Consider the following 16,455-nt stretch of genomic DNA (forward strand, 5'->3'; position numbering starts at 1 on the left):
ATGTGATTTAGTGGTGCAATTTCCAATTATGGGATCACATGAAAGTTATGTGAAATTCACATGGATATTTTCCACTGGTTATGTGATTTATTTTATGAGTGTATGACTAACAATTCTAGTTAGAGCTGGAATTAGGGCGTAACAACTTTTTTAAACAATGACTTATCTCGTTGATTTCTAGATACTCCAGGCACACCTACACAAACCAACATACCCATCGGATAGGGGAAGTCTTCCCGAAAAAAAAAAATAACAACAAAAATACAATAAAAAACAATGTAACAATAAGACGAAAATTATTGTCTTAACAATGATTTATATTGTTACGTCTACAATAAATTTACATTGATTTATGTTGTACAAAACAGTAAATTTCATGGTAAATGGAAAATTTACAATAAAAAGGGGGGTTGTTAAGTATCTTAACAATGAAATTTTCGTGATTTCCCCATATATTTTTTTTTTTTCAATAGCATTATATATTATTGTTATTTTACTGTTGGTTGGCGAATTTATTGATTAAAAAAATAACAGTGTACTTTAGAGTGTTGGCTTGACAGATCTACTTTATCGACTTTAAAAATAAATCGAAAAAATAAAACATCGCCCCGGGAAGGGAAGGGGGTGGTATTTCTGTTACGGGTCAGTCCTTTTTTTACTGGTTATGGATTGAGATTCGATCCTGAACTTGTGAGAAATGGAGACCAACTCCCCTGCACTCGATCTCTCTAGGTCACGTCTCCTTGGTTGTTGAGCGTCGTTGATAAGTTAATGCATTCTACTGGAGAGAATCGCCCATGAAATATGCTTCCACCTGAGAGTTATTTCCTGACATCTTCAAGTGGTGGATTTTTTTATTATTATTGTATGATTATTGACTGCACGGAAAGGTCTGCATTAAGCGGGATTTAGATGAGGCAGGAGAGTTGAGTTCAATTCAAACCGATCTGGTCGTAGACGTTCAATTGACTTGGCAACGAATAGAGCCAAACGAACTGGCAAAGCAAGAGCCATACGAGCAGCGCCTATCTTGATTACATTGGCAGTGTGACCCTCTCATAGTCTGCATGCTTCAATCAGATTTATTTTTATTGTTCGTGAAGTAACCCACAATGAAAACACACCAATATTTAATGTAACAACAATTTTTATTGTAATAGAGTTGTTAATTATTGTTCGTGATCGATTTGTTTTGAGGTTGAATATTTTCGGAATCGTGGCATTGAAAAAAGTGTCAATGACAATGTTAAAATGTGTTGTCAGGTAGCGTAGCGGTTTTTGCGCGACCTGTCATTTAAGCAGACAAGAAGAACAGCTTACTGATTATCAGCAAAAAATTTTGACGTTTGTCTATTTTACTGGATTTCAGCAATGCTAAAAATGCTAATACTGAACTCCAGCAAAGAATTGTTTTGCTGAACCCATTTCAGCAAACTATTTTGCTGAAACTCAAAATCGAAATTTGGTGTGTAGTCGGCCAACTTTGTCTGCTGTTTAATCGGCAGATGATTTCAAACCTTAACATGTTTTCTGTAATTTAACTGTCTTGAAGTAGCTTTTTATTTAGGAACAATGCATTACAAAATAATTTTATGCATTTTGTACAAGGTTCATCCATGCTGACAAGAAATTTGCATGGAATTACATTGAAATTAAACAATTTTGCAAACAATCAATTAAATTGTCAAGGGCTGTCAAAGACTTATCACCATCGGTTAGTGCTTATTCCTGCCACCAGGCGCGCAGGAGTTTAAGTTGGATTTCTCAATTAGTGTCTTCTTTCACGGTCCCTTTCATCCAATGAGAACCCCCCGTATTCAAGGTAATTTTGTGGTTTTGCTGCCCCCTCGCAAGTGATAAAATTTTGCGCTCATTTTTATCAAAACAATCACACCAAAATCAGAGATGTCCCATTTTTTTAATTACTCGATTAACAACTTATCGATTATTTTTTGTTCGCTGTGCTGGCATTTTTCCACCAATGAGAGTGCAGCACATGTTTGAAACGATCGGTGATGATCCTGTGGAGATGTTAATGCTTATATCGACATGATCTAACCGATTATAAATAGTTTACTTTTCGGTTCGTTAATCGATTAAACGATTATTCGAATGAAAATCGGACATCACTAGATGAATGTGAAACGTCATTTCAAATATGAGGCCGTTCATAAATAATGATACAATTCGAAAGGGACCGGGGTTAATCACAAATTACGTCTCCATGGTAACTGAAATAAACACGAGTGTTCACCGGTTGGAAATATCGTCAGCATATGGGAATTACAATTCAAGAGTAGAGAACAATATAAAATCTGATCCCAAAACGTTCTTTAGCTTCGCGAACGATAAAATGAAGTCATGTGCATTCCCATCACGCATGCAGTTTGAAGAGTGTGATAGCACTGGTAGCACAAACGAAGTGACAGACGACTAACTGGCGAAGAAATCCATTAAAATAATGTGGTTCACTGTAATAGAATTTTCTTGGAAGCTTGTGCCATCATCCACCAGATGGGTTAGTTTTTTTTGTTTTGATTTGACCAAATTTGTTTTTGTGTACAATGATTCTTTGACAGTGTGCAAAGAGTGTATCATTTTGTCATTTTTTATGCATTTCAGTTTTGAGTAGAGTGAAAGAGATAGAATCAAAACATTCTAATACATTTGGTGAAAATGCTAGTACAATCCAGTAGTAGTGTTGCCATGTGGTACAATCCAGTAGTAGCAACAATCAATATGAAACTAACGATTTTAAATTGGCTCACCACTTTAGTAGCCTATTGGTCCCAAGCAAACGATTAACGTACGCTATTCTAGTCGAAATTCTAGTACTACGCAATGTTTGTTTTGATTCGCTATGAAAGTTTGACAGATAAAATGAGGGGTTATTGGTTTTTCCTATGTTTCGAGGGGTGAATCGATTAGCTTGGGACCGAAGAGAGTACCAGAGCTGAGCCAAAAAGTTGAGCACGTTATTTCGGGACCTTCTAGTCTTAGAGTTACCTCTATGGTAGTAGTGGTGTTGCCATGTGGTACACTGAAAAATTGAAATAGCAGGTTAGTCACCAAAGTTTTCGAGCCGCTCCGTCTGTCACTTTGTTTGTGCTGATAGTGAGGATATTTGTAACCTATTTGCTCGTTTTTTTTTCCAAAACACATATAAGAAATGCATTAATGCTCTCGATTTGAACTATTTTTCTTACCTACATGAAGGGGAAAATGACGTATCAGTTAATAATATCACTGTTCAAGAAATTTTTATAACTCTTAAAAGTCATGGGTTTTTTAAAGGTCGGTCAACGTCTACTAATCTGTTGCAATTTGTAAACTTTTCTATTGAAGCAATGGATAGAGGTAATACAGTTGAAACCTTATACACTGACTTTAGTAAGGCCTTTGACAGAGTAGACATTCCCTTACTTCTTTTTAAATTAAAACGTTTAGGTATGACAAGTACACTTTTAAAATGGATTGGATCATACTTTACAGAAAGAATACAGACGGTCTACTTTAAAGGAAAAATGTCCTCGCCAGTTAATGTTACCTCGGGAGTTCCACAGGGATCTCATTTAGGTCCTTTATTATTTATTTCATTTGTGGATGATGTGAAGTTTGTGTTGAATTGCTTAAATGTGCTCATATATGCTGACGATATGAAACTGTACATGGAAATCTTTAACAATAATGATTGGCTACATTTAAAAAATGAAATTGATGTTTTCTACAATTGGTGCGTTAAAAGTCTGTTGGATATTAATGTTAAAAAAATGCAATATTATGTCTTATTCCAGAAAACACACTGCTCTAGATTTTACATGTACTCTAGGAAACCAGCTGGTTGCAAGGTGCGATAAAATTAGGGACTTAGGAGTAATTCTTGACTCGAAGTTGACATTTGTAGATCATGTGAATACCACAATTCACAAAGCAAATAATATTTTGGGATTCATAAAAAGATTTAGTTATCATTTTAAAGACCCATATACCATCAAAACACTTTATATAGCTTACGTGAGATCAATTCTAGAATATTGCAGTGTGGTTTGGGCTCCATACCATGAAACTTATATAAATCGTATAGAATAAGTTCAAAAACAGTTTTTGTTATTTGCTCTTAGGAAACTAGGCTGGACCTCTTTTCCCCTTCCTTCTTATGAGTCCCGTTGCATGTTGATCAAGTCCCCGGCAGGATGACAGATAACCTTAGTTTCACGTACCCACTTGCAAATAGTAGATGTCGCCACACAACGTAAACAAAGGGTTTGTCCTTCACCACCGCAACGGTGTTTCTGTATGAGAAACAAAATTTTTGTTTCACCATGTGTGGATGTCAAACAACAGGCAAGAATGCCATATGAAAAGAGCGAATTCATGAATTTCGTGGTGAAATTCAATAAATCCATACAAATTGAACCGATTGAATGAGTTTCATCTTATATCATCGAATGGCAATCAAAATACTTTGATTTCTTCAGTTCTATTTTGCTCTTGAATTTGATCAGCCTTCAGAATATTGCTTTGAACATAGTTGTGCAATGAAGGTTTACTTTCCCGCGTTTCTCCTACGGAATAAGTAAAGTAAACGGCTGAAATTGACCTTCGACAGACGTACAAACTACACCGTTGTACCACAAACGAAGTGACAGACGACTTACTGGCGAAGAAATCCATTAAAATAATGTGGTTCACTGTAATAGAATTTTCTTGGAAGCTTGTGCCATCATCCACCAGATGGGTTAGTTTTTTTGTTTTGATTTGAACAAAGTTGATTTTGTGTACAATGATTCTTTGACAGTGTGCAAAGAGTGCGTATCATTTTGTCATTTTTTTATGCATTTCAGTTTTGAGTAGAGTGAAAGAGATAGAACCAAAACATTCTAGTACATTCGGTTAAAATGCTAGTTCAATCTAGTAGTAGTGTTGCCATGTGGTACAATCCAGTAGTAGTGGTGTTGCCATGTGGTACACTGAAAAATTGCAATAGCAGGTTAGTCACCAAAGTTTTCGAGCCGCTCCGTCTGTCACTTCGTTTGTGGTTGTACTATCGTTGTACTCTTTTAAGCTAGTAACTCAAATTGTACATTATGCAGTACTAGCTGCACAAGTTTGTCGGATTAGCCATAGGATACTGTAATAAGTACGCTCTTATAGTACGTTCAGACTACAGAGTTATAACATGTTATAGCGCTATCTTGATGGTGGTTTCAGTGTTGCAATTATTTGACAACCGTTATAACATGTTATAACGTTATAACTCTCCAGTCTGTACAGCGTTTTACTTGCTGAAAAACCATTCTTTTTTTGTTCATCAACTTTTGACGTAGGACTACGTCTTTGATTTCTATATGGGGGTACACTTTGTGAAAACCGAAAATGGAACATGTAACAAATTAAGAAAGATTTTGAACGTTAATAACTCAGCTGCCTCTGGTACAATTTCAATAGTTTTATCACCAATCTATCACGCATCGCTACAATGCTTCCGAATGTTGATTTTCAACAAGATACTATTGAAAAATTGGTAAATGTCCAGCATTGTCCAAAAGCGTCGAATTAACTAACAAATCCACTAATTACCTACATGCATATGCTGCTTCCCGAGCACAGTCGTCAGAGAGTAGTAAGTAGACGAAACAAGTCGAAGTGGCATTCGCCTCCGATCCTCGGGAGCGTGCGAATAGGGAGGATGGAATTGCGTAATATTTTGCACACTCATCGCCATATTCAGAACCAAACGCAAATTCTTCGAGATAACTTCCATCCGTCGTCTGGCTCGCCGTGGCGATGTCTGACGTATCTCCGGTCTGATTTACGAGGTGTGCAGAAGATGCTCCTGAATAATGAGATCCGTTATGCTGTCACCTACACTAAACACCATGGATGTCATCTACGTTTTGAAGTGACAGAGAAGCACTCTGTTTGGTTTCGGAAGTTAAATCGTCATCAACATTGGCAACAAAACGGCTCTTTTCAGGGCCATCAAGCTTATTACAGTAAAGAGTAGGAATAGAATTCATCTCCCTGTTTGCCCATATTCAGAACCAACTATCACACAAAATGCTCATGTAATCAAACTGGAAGCAGGAGTACAAATTATTTTGATCAACCTTGATCAACTTTGAATCGCCACGGCCGGATATTTTCGATGGAAGAAGCAACAATCTAGCATCTAATTCGACGAAGACGGCACGAAACATTTGTGAAGCCGAGCTATTTACGAAAGAGAGTGTCGATGAAGAGAATCGATCAATGTAGATAGGTCCTGTTGGAAAGTTACGCGAGATTTGTTTTCCGTACTGAGCTCCAATGCAACCGACGCCAGGGAGGCAGCTCCCACACCTGGACCCTACCAATCGACCCATCAACTCAACCGGGGACCAACGGCTTTACTTCCCCAAGAAAGGCGTGATCAGAGATTTATGTCTTAGAACATGCCGGTAGCGCCGACTGAGATTGGACCCAGGCCTGCTGGGGTTGGAGATAATCACGCTAACCACTGGCGCCGATATCTTTCAAGGTGATATAACGCCGAATGAGAACGACCCAAATTTGAGTTTAGTTATCTCAAAAATAAGAAATAAAGTGCAGGAACTCTGCGATGAGAAAATTTGCCTCATGTTTTCCCAGGTTTTTCCAGGATTTTCCAGGGAAAAATTCCCGAATTTGAGAAAAGTAAAGATTGGATTCACTCAGTCTATTGGTACTACTCCGAGACTGAATACAATTTTCGTCAATTTCTTCATTTTCTGGCAGATTTTTTAGGTTTTCCACAGGAAACCATGACACAAATTTACTCATCGCTGAGTTCCTGCACTTTTGGCGATTATGAGTGAACTAAACTCAAATTTGGGTCGTTCTCATTCGCCGTGTACGCAAAAGGAAAAGAGCCAGTGTCGCTACTTGATAGCAAACTACTCATAATGGGAGGAGTCTTTGAAGCTTTTATACCACTTGGTTGCACATCATTCTTCTTTAACCTGAAAAGATATAAAAGAGCGCTGTTGTGTGGCATTAGCTCATTTTCGCTTCGGACGGCGTGGTTAACAGCAATAGCAGCAATAGGAAGGTGGTGGCTAGTCCACTCCTTCACACCTAACAAGCAACAATTGACTGGTCGTGGCAAAGGAGGAAAAGTCTGGTAAAGGAGGCGTCAAGCAGCATCGCTAAGTTCTTCGAGATAACCGCCATCGGTCGTCTGGCTCACCGTGCTGGTGTCAAACGTATCTCCGGTCGGATCTACGAGGTGTGCTGAAGGTTTTCCTGGAAAATTTGGTCCGTGATGCTGTCACCTACACCAAACACGCCAAGCGTAAGTGGCCATGGATGTCCTCTTCAATAAATAAAACGGCCCTTTTCAGGGCCATCAAGCTTACATCAGTAAAGAGTTGGAATAGTATTTATCTGTGCTTGTTTGTCCATATTAAGAACCACAAGCCCCCAACGACCACACAAAATGCTCTCCAGAGTTGTAATCTTCTAACCAAACTTGGAAGCAGGGGTGCAAGTGATTTTGATTGATTCTCTTAATCAGCTTTCTTTTTGAAAAAGATTACTACTAATTTGGTACGCCTGCTACAATTCAAAAACGGAATGAGTTGAGATAATAGATAATTGATCAATTAAAAGAACTAAATGCTCTTCACATTTATTCCGTCCACTAGCGGTCCTACGTCAAGCTTCCGTTCGTGCCCCTAGGCACGGACCCTTCTACTTTTTTCAGTTTTTTGGTGACAGTCGTCCATACTTTTACTAGAGTACTGTAGTCGAAATCACCGAAAGTATTATCGCTCAATTCTCATTTGTTTCGATTAATTCGATGACAACCACATATTTTTGATTTACAAATCATATGTTTAAGCTTTTGGTTCTGTTCTGCTCAAAGACATACGAGATTACATAAAAAAAATCATTAACTGATTATGAATTGTGCATACGACTGCATATCAAAATGGCTGGACTTCCTATGTCGCTGATGTTAATTTTGACGTCGGACTTCACGTGTACCACACGCGCGTTCTGGTTTGGTGGGCGCGCGACAATAAGGTGAATTTTAAACTTGCATTTCATTTACGATACATAATTTCCGCACTCGTCCTATTCAGATAACACTTCTGAAAACTTGTGAGTTTGACAGAACCACCAGAACCAAATTATCTCGGTACATTGGAAATATACTGGAGTTGTCAAGTTGCCCCCGGGTTGGTTGCAACTGTCACCTCACAGAACGAATTATGGTAAAAATGGATAATTAATAGAATGATGAGAGTGTATAATAATTATTGTGAGCATATAGATCTAACGATGTCTAAAGATACCACGGGACTGACATCAAATGTTTCCACTATGGGATTTCATAAATTTGACAGTACCCTCTTAACTAGTCAAATAGCAGACAACAGAAAAATGCTGGTTTAGCAGCCCCTTGAAAGATACAGTAAGGAGAACCCCTAATAAAAATTGTATGGTTAATTTGCTTAACGACGTGTTTTGGGTATCATCCAAACCATTTGTGGAATAGTTCAATGATTTGGGTTATCGTTTGTTTATGGTTATTTTTTATTAGGGACACTAACTGCTTAAATCCTGAAATCTCGTTAAGTTTAAAACAATTTTTATTTTTTAGATATTTGTATATGCAGTCTACATTTACTGACAATTTCAAATAAAACGTATGTTTTAAAATAGCATGTAATGCAACAGCACTATTGTAAAACGGTCTACACTGATTGACGACAAATAAATAAAATAAATAAATAAAAATAAGCGAAAAGTTGACGTTTTGAGAAAGAGCGTAACTGTCAGATTTTCACTTCACCGGAGGTGTAAACTGATCGTTTCACATGAACTGTAAACTGCGAAAAAAGGAAACCGGAAAATGTTCCACAAACATTTTTTCACAACCTTTTTCGCAAACGAAATTTCATGATTTTTCGCATGCTTCAATTTTCGTTTCGCTTCGATCTGTATAGAGATCAAAGCGAAGCGAAAATCTCATACAAAATACTACATTTTTCACCAGCGTGAAAAACGCTGTTGGCAAATTTTTCACTTCGCTTTGAACTGTAAACAGATGCGATCCAGCGAAATCCAATGTTTTTCGCTTTTTCGCTTACGTTTATTTTTTTTCGCGCATCTTTTTCGCTTACGTTTATTTTTTTTCGCGCATGCAGCGCTCGCGAAAAGAGCAGCAGCTAAGCGAAAAGTTGACGTTTCGGGAGAGCGTATCTGTCAGATTTTCACTTCCCCCGAGGTGTAAACTGATCTATTTCGTTTCACATGAACTAACTGCGAAAAAAGGAAACTGGAAAATGTTCCACAAACATTTTTTCACAACCTTTTTTGCTAGCGAAATTTCATGATTTTTCGCGTGCTCCAATTTTCGTTTCGCTTCGAACTGTATACTAGGCTATACTAGGCTTAAGCGAAAAAAAATACGATCCATAAAATTAGATTTCGCTTGATCGTATCCCGACCAACCGTTCGTGAAACTTCTTCAAAGTGCTTTATACAGAAATAAAGATTTATGTCGGCAATCCTTTACTTTAAATTTTCTATAATTTCGATGTACACATTTAAAAATCTTTATTGCTCGATACTTACATTTAAGATTATTTCTTCATCGGTCATATGATAGTAATCTATAAAGGTGCCATACTAAATTTCTTTTAATTTCGATATCTCACATGGACTTTAGCATTCTTTACAAATATTCATCAATAAATATTTAAATACTGATATCATCGTAACTTTGAACTTTGACAAAGAACAACAAAGATTGCCATCGATGCACATTTATAATCTCCTTGTTATCGATTTGCATCGTTGGTTAAAGAGAGTTCGAGACACACCAGGTGACAGATAGCAATGTTTATATTATTTATCGACATATTCGGCATTTCATCGGAAGAAGCAATCTGCTGGTAAATGAACGAGAAGACCGATGGCCGTGACGCAGCAAATGTTTACCATTGTAGTTCTTCACGTTTTATATTTAATAACCCGTGATAGCATGCGTGGTGGGATTCTCGGCATTTGGAACCCAATGAGGAAAATTAATACCTTTTTGAACTCTATTACACCTACATGGCTGACTGGTTGATGGTTATGACAAAACAATATTGAATTCATGTATGAAAAGATTTACAGAAATTTCAATACACCACATACTAGAGTGTTTGCCTGTCGTTGATAAGCTCATCAACAGCAGCCGTGGACCCGAGGATTAGCAACCAACAACGAAATCAGTACACCCCAGATGGCCTTGGATCGAAACTAGAAATTATGCAGATAAAAAATCAGAAATAAAATCAGCAGTTGTGTATCGATATTTTGATTTTACACAGAAATCGATATTTTGATCTGGAAACACAATCGATATTTTAACATTGGTAACGATTGGTAGCAATATTTTGAGACAGGTCTTTATAAACGATTCACGATTAGACTTTTAGCATCTTTACAATTATTCATGAAATGGTGACGATCGCTATCGATTTTTCTTATGAATGGCTTTGAAGATCGATGTATAGAAAATTAAAGAAAATTAACAAAATGGTTGGTCGGGATCTGTTTAGTTCAAAGCGAAGTGAAAAAATCGCCAATTGCGTTTTTCACACAGGTGAAAAATTTAGTATTTTGTATGAGGTTTTCGCTTCGCTTTGATCTCCATACAGGCCTTTAAAGCTGAAACCAGGAATAACCCATTGTCGCTAGAGCCGAGACTAGAGGTTTATTCCGGTTTTCAGCTGTACCTTCTGCTCGCACTTGTTCGATAGATTTAGATGTTGATGTGTAGTTATTTAACAAACTCAATATCAATACACACTCAGCTACGTTTGGCTTGTTCGGTAATTTTTTGTCGAAAATAATCGGCAAACGAAAATTATTACAGATTTTTCGGTAACACATAAAAAATAGCAGACGCATTTCGCGCCAAATCGAATCGAAGCTGGCAGCACCCTCTCAGATTTCAATAAAATTCTCTGTATGTGTAGACTTTGACTAAAAAAGCACTTTTGCATACTCAGTTTTTCCAAAATTTATCTAGACTAACATTTGAGAAGGGACAAACTTTTTCTGCCAATTTTTTTCAAAAAAAATATTATGGAAAAATGACAACTCCAACAAAAATATGTTGTATTAATGACTTTTAGGAAATTAACAAAATTATCGAAAAAAAATACTGGAAAAAATTTCATTTAAGACCTATACTGAAAAAAATCGGTTTTTAAAATTTAAAGTCGATTTTTAAAAAATGTTTGATTTGGATGAAACTTTGCCTCAAGATAGCTAATTATGTTTACTACCATCCGTCCATACATCGCGAGATGGGCACTTTTAAGGAAAAAAAGTTTTTCTTACAAAAACTTTTTCATGTCTGAACTGATTTTTTTAACGTACCATTTTTACACAAAACTAAACCAGTGAAGCTCAAAATCATCTCAGAACCCAATGAAGCTCCATTTGTGATTCAAGTTTGTCTAATAAGCAACTAATGACTTGGATTAATCGAGAATTCCGTATGAAAAGGGCTTATATAATTAGAAAATAATTTTATGGATTATATTGTCTACTACTGAGGCAAAATCCGATACTCCTATAGCAATTTAGAATTCTTAGCTACTGGTATACATAATGTATGTATTTGTACAACTCATGAAAATGTAAAATTAATGATCAACAGTTTAAGAATTATGTCACAAGATGCAATAATAGAAAAAATGCTTTGTAATATTTCTACTAGAACAACTGATTGCTTTTTCCGTGCTTGCGAAAAGTGTGCTTCCAATGAACATATTGAAGAGGAACTTACTTTGCTATTAGAATCAAATGACAAACAAGATGTTGTGTTTCAACAGTGGCTGAATACTGATCGTTGTAATTTGGAAACGATTATCAAGCCTGTTGATGAATTTGTTCCGTATCTCATTGATAAAATTAACAAACTTATAACTCATGACTTTATTTACAAACAACAGTCATCTTTTCTAAAATAGAATCATTAAAAGAAGGCGAAATTCTAGCAATTAGTGATTCTTCTGAAAATTATTCATTCATTATCCAAAACGCTGCTCAAGGGTATCACTGGAATAATTCTCAAGCAACAATACATCCATCTGAAGTTTATTTTAAGAAAGACAATAAACTTGAAAATGTTAGCTTCATTATCATATCAGAAGTAATGACTCACAATACAGTTGCAGTTCAGTTGTTCATCTCAAAAATGACAGATTTTATTTAACAATCGATAGATTTTTTCTAAAATTACTTTTATGTCAGATGGGGCAGCATCACAATACAAAAATAAAAAATAAATAAACTTTGCTAGTCTGTGTAGATTTCAGTCAAAGCATGGATTAGAAGCAGAATGGCATTTTTTGCAACGTCTCATGGAAAAGGTCACTGTGATGCCATTGGTGGCACTCTCAAGCGAATGGCAAAGAGAGCTAGTCTTGCTCGAGATTATGGAAACACCATAACAACTCCACGAGAATTATATAACTGGGCAGTTGAACAAACAGATAAAAATATCACAAAACTACGTTTCGAGTACATATCCACTGAACAGTACATCGAAATGTCAGAAGAACTAGGAGAACTATATAACAGCACAAAGAAAATATCTGGCACACAGAAATTCCACAGTTTTGTGCCTATAACTGGTGACAAAGTAGCGGCAAAAAGGTATTCTAATTCAGAAGATGAACCAAAAATATTTAACTTTATTGGAAGAAAGGAAAAAATAACACGTATGGAAATAGGTTTAAAACATTGAAACTATATAAATAAATTATATATGAAAAATCTTGTCTTTTTTCTCTCACATATTATCAAATTTTGCATCAGTAGTAGACAACAGAATAAGGGAATGATATTTTTTTGACAAGGTCTACATGTCCAAATAGTTTTATTGAACTCTGAGAGGGTGCTGCCAATTCCAAATACGATTTGGCGATAAATGCATCATGAGCCCTTTTCATATGAAACTCTCGATTAATCAAAGTGAACTTAAGTGCTGATTAGACAAAATTGAATCACAAATTGAGCTTCATTGGATTCTGAGATGATTTTGATCTTCACTGGATTAGTTGTGTGAAAATGGCAAATCAAAAAAAAAATATTTCAGACATGTTTCATCCAAATCAAGCATGGCCATTTTTTTTTAAATCGACTTTAAATTTTAAAAAATGATTTTTTTTAGTGTAGGTCTCAAATGAATTTTTTTCCAGTAATTTTTTACGATAACTTGGACAATTTCCTAAAAGTCATCCATACAACACATTTTTGTAGGAGTTGTCATTTTTCCATAATATTTTTTGAAAAAAATCGACAGAAAAAGTTTGGCCCTTCTCAAATGTTAGTCTAGATAAATTTTGGAAAAACTAAGTATGCAAAGTGGCATATTTAGTCAAGGTCCACACATCCAGAAAGTTTCATTGAAATCTGTAAGGGTGCTGCCAGCTCCGAATACAATTTGGCGCGAAATGCGTCAGCAATATTCGGTAAATTTTTACCGAAGTAACGGTGATCTGATTTTTTAATGACGAACTCTGTAAAAAAAATTACAGTACGAATTGTAAAATGAGATAATCGCCGAATTCGTTAAAAAAATACAGAGCTTCGGTATGTACAAACTGTCAAATCGCGAAGAAATTTTATGTATAAGTGAACCGTGCATCGAGGATAAACACCAGCTTAAAGTGCTGATGAATGGAACGAGGTACAGTATTATAAACAGAAGTATTTACAATTACTATTTTATAGACCAAAGAAATTTTCACCATCCAAAATACAATGTCACCCGTTCTATTTGTCAGAAGACCATTCTTGGACAAACGATCGTCGCATATCTCCTGCACACTATTTTCATCCAGCCATTTTCCGATTTAAATATTGCACCAAACCATTCTGGCAAAATTTTCTCAATAAAAACTATCAAATAGCTATTATTGTAAAAAGATAATTCAATACACATTGTTCGAAAAAAAGTAGTAGAATTAAAAAAGATTTCGTTCTCGTTTTACGGAAGATCGGTGATAAAGCTTGCTTCAGATAGAATTGGAACAAAAACAATTGCCTGTATTTCAGTTATTTATTATTGAACTCAAGATCTTTTTTTATACAAATGTAGCGTTTTCTTCATACTTTTAAGAAAAAATACGGATAAAATTATTCGTCACGGTTTCAAAGGAATTCTCGAATTTTTCCTGTAACACGGCTCATTAGGCGGCGCACACCTTCTTCGTCCATCGTTTTAGCTATCTTATTCCACCAGGTCTTCATCTGATTGATGTCTTTGACAACCTTTCCCTTTGCCTTGAGTCTCCTCTTCATGATTGCCCAGTATTTCTCAATAGGGCGGAACTGGGGGCAGTTGGGTGGGTTAAGGTTTTTCGGAACAAACTGGACCCCTTTCTCTGCATACCATTCTTGAATGACTTTGCTGTAATGACAGCTTGCCAAATCTGGCCAAAACATTACGGGATGGTCGTGGGATCGAATGAACGGCAAAATTTGTTTTTGGAGACACTCTTTTTGGTATAGTTCCGACGTCATTGTCTTATTTGTAACGAAAACTTTCGTTTTTTTGCCACAGCTGCAAATGCCCTGCCAAATCATTAATTTTCGTGCAAATTTGTCGGCAAAAACAAATTTAAGTTTGGCTGGAACATCCCCCCGAGCCGTTGCCAAGTAAAATTTTTGACCTGGGATTTGCCCGAAGTCAGCCTTGACATAGATTTCATCGTCCATCAGAAGACACCCGTCGAACTTGGTCAGCACCTGGTCGTATAGCTTCCGCGCACGGATTTTGGCCACACTATTCTGTTTTATGGTCCGATTTGGCTGTTTGCTAGCTCGATACGACTTGATTCCTTCCCGGAGTCGAGTTCTCCTCACGGTTCTATGGGCAGCACCGAAATTTCTGGCCAAATCACGGTCCGACAGATTGGGATTCCTCTTAATCGTCTTCAAAATCTTACCACGCAGTTTCCGGTCGACAGTTCCACTCCGACGATTGGCTTGAGGCTTCCGAATCGTCGTCAATGTTTCCTTATACCGTTTGATAACGCGCCATACGGTATTTCTGGGCAATTTCAGCTGTTTAGCTAGCCTAGATGCAGACCACAATGGATTTTCCAAATAACTGTGCACAATTTTTTCCCTTCTTTCGGCTTCCATGTTGATTGTTTACAAAGTACAGTCGATTTGCGGAATGTCAAAAATACATACGTGAAGCTGACAAAATTCCCGACACGTGGGCGCCAAGAACTTCCAAATCCGTCCACCAGGAGCACCACAATATGAGCAAAAGTTTGTTCCAATTCTAAATGAAGCAAGCTTTAGCTACCGAATTGTTCTTTAGAAAATCACCGAATTGTTCGGTAATTTTGACAGATAATCCAAAAATATGTTTACCGATCGTTCGGTAGTTATTTCGACAGTGAGCATGCATAAGGGTGTATACGCGATGATCGATTCTTTTAATCGATTTTCATTTTGCATTTTGTAACCAGTGGTGTGTATGTCTGTCTGAGATTAGTGAGATTGTCGCGATTAGTATTTCATATTTTATGTATAACAATAAGCCAAGGAAAGGTTTGAATACAAGCTACCAACACCACCCATCGCCCACAAAATCACCCACTGGACAGTACACAGCCACACCACTAAACGACAGGAAGATCCTCTACCTACCACCAGATGGCACTGTTTACTGGATTAGGAGGCCATTAGGAGGGGGCATAATGGGGCCATGATGAGGCGAAATAGGGTGGAAGGACGATGGCTCAGCGAGGAGGAGAGAGGATAGGTCAGCCGCCATCGTTGAGAATTATTTGATTGGCGATACTCAACAGCGATACTTCGTAAAGCTAGTTCAAGCAAGTTCGAAAACCAGTAAAAAACCGTGAGGACGTGAAAAAAAGTGAAGAAGGAGAGTGAGGTGCAGAACCATCCAGGACCCCGTAGTTTACCGCTGGCAATTCATCCACGGCGTGGTCAGACCCCGTAGTGTCCGTCATTCGGCATACGGCGCGGTTAGACACGGAGCATCTTCCGATACGAAGGTATCCGGGAATACTAACCAACGGCCCATCGCCACGCCACGAGTATGGTGAGGAGAGAGAGGGATCGAAGAGCCGTCGCGGAAAGTACCGAAGTACGCGACCGGCTTGCGAACCAAGTCGAGGGTTCAAAGTCAAAGGAAAGGAACCGACTGGCCTGTGAAAAGTGCCCAGAAGGAAGCTGAGGAAGGTGAAGGAGTGGCTGTGGAAGGACCAACAGCGGGCCCGCTCTGAAGAATTAAAAGAAACGTCAGGCAAAACGAGATAGGAGATAGCGAATACGAAAATGGGACGAAAGTGGGAACAATAAAGGTGCCTATAGCTAAACAAGTGTTGTGTGTGTTGGATATTCGAGTGTTTCCTTGGCCGTGATATTCGAGCGCGCATG

General features: G+C 37.4%; 1 protein-coding gene across 5 annotated transcripts in view; it reads right to left on the bottom strand.

The window, feature by feature from the left end:
• LOC135714765 (lysosomal-associated transmembrane protein 4B) overlaps nt 1–16,455 on the bottom strand; it is a 222,761-nt gene that overhangs the window by 117,970 nt on the left and 88,336 nt on the right. The gene's annotated exons all lie outside the window — the stretch shown is intronic.

The sequence above is a fragment of the Ochlerotatus camptorhynchus genome, unplaced genomic scaffold, assembly GCF_037179485.1.
Source record: "Ochlerotatus camptorhynchus isolate MF236.1 unplaced genomic scaffold, CSIRO-AGI_Acam_v1.1 ptg000711l, whole genome shotgun sequence".
NCBI lineage: Eukaryota > Metazoa > Arthropoda > Insecta > Diptera > Culicidae > Ochlerotatus > Ochlerotatus camptorhynchus.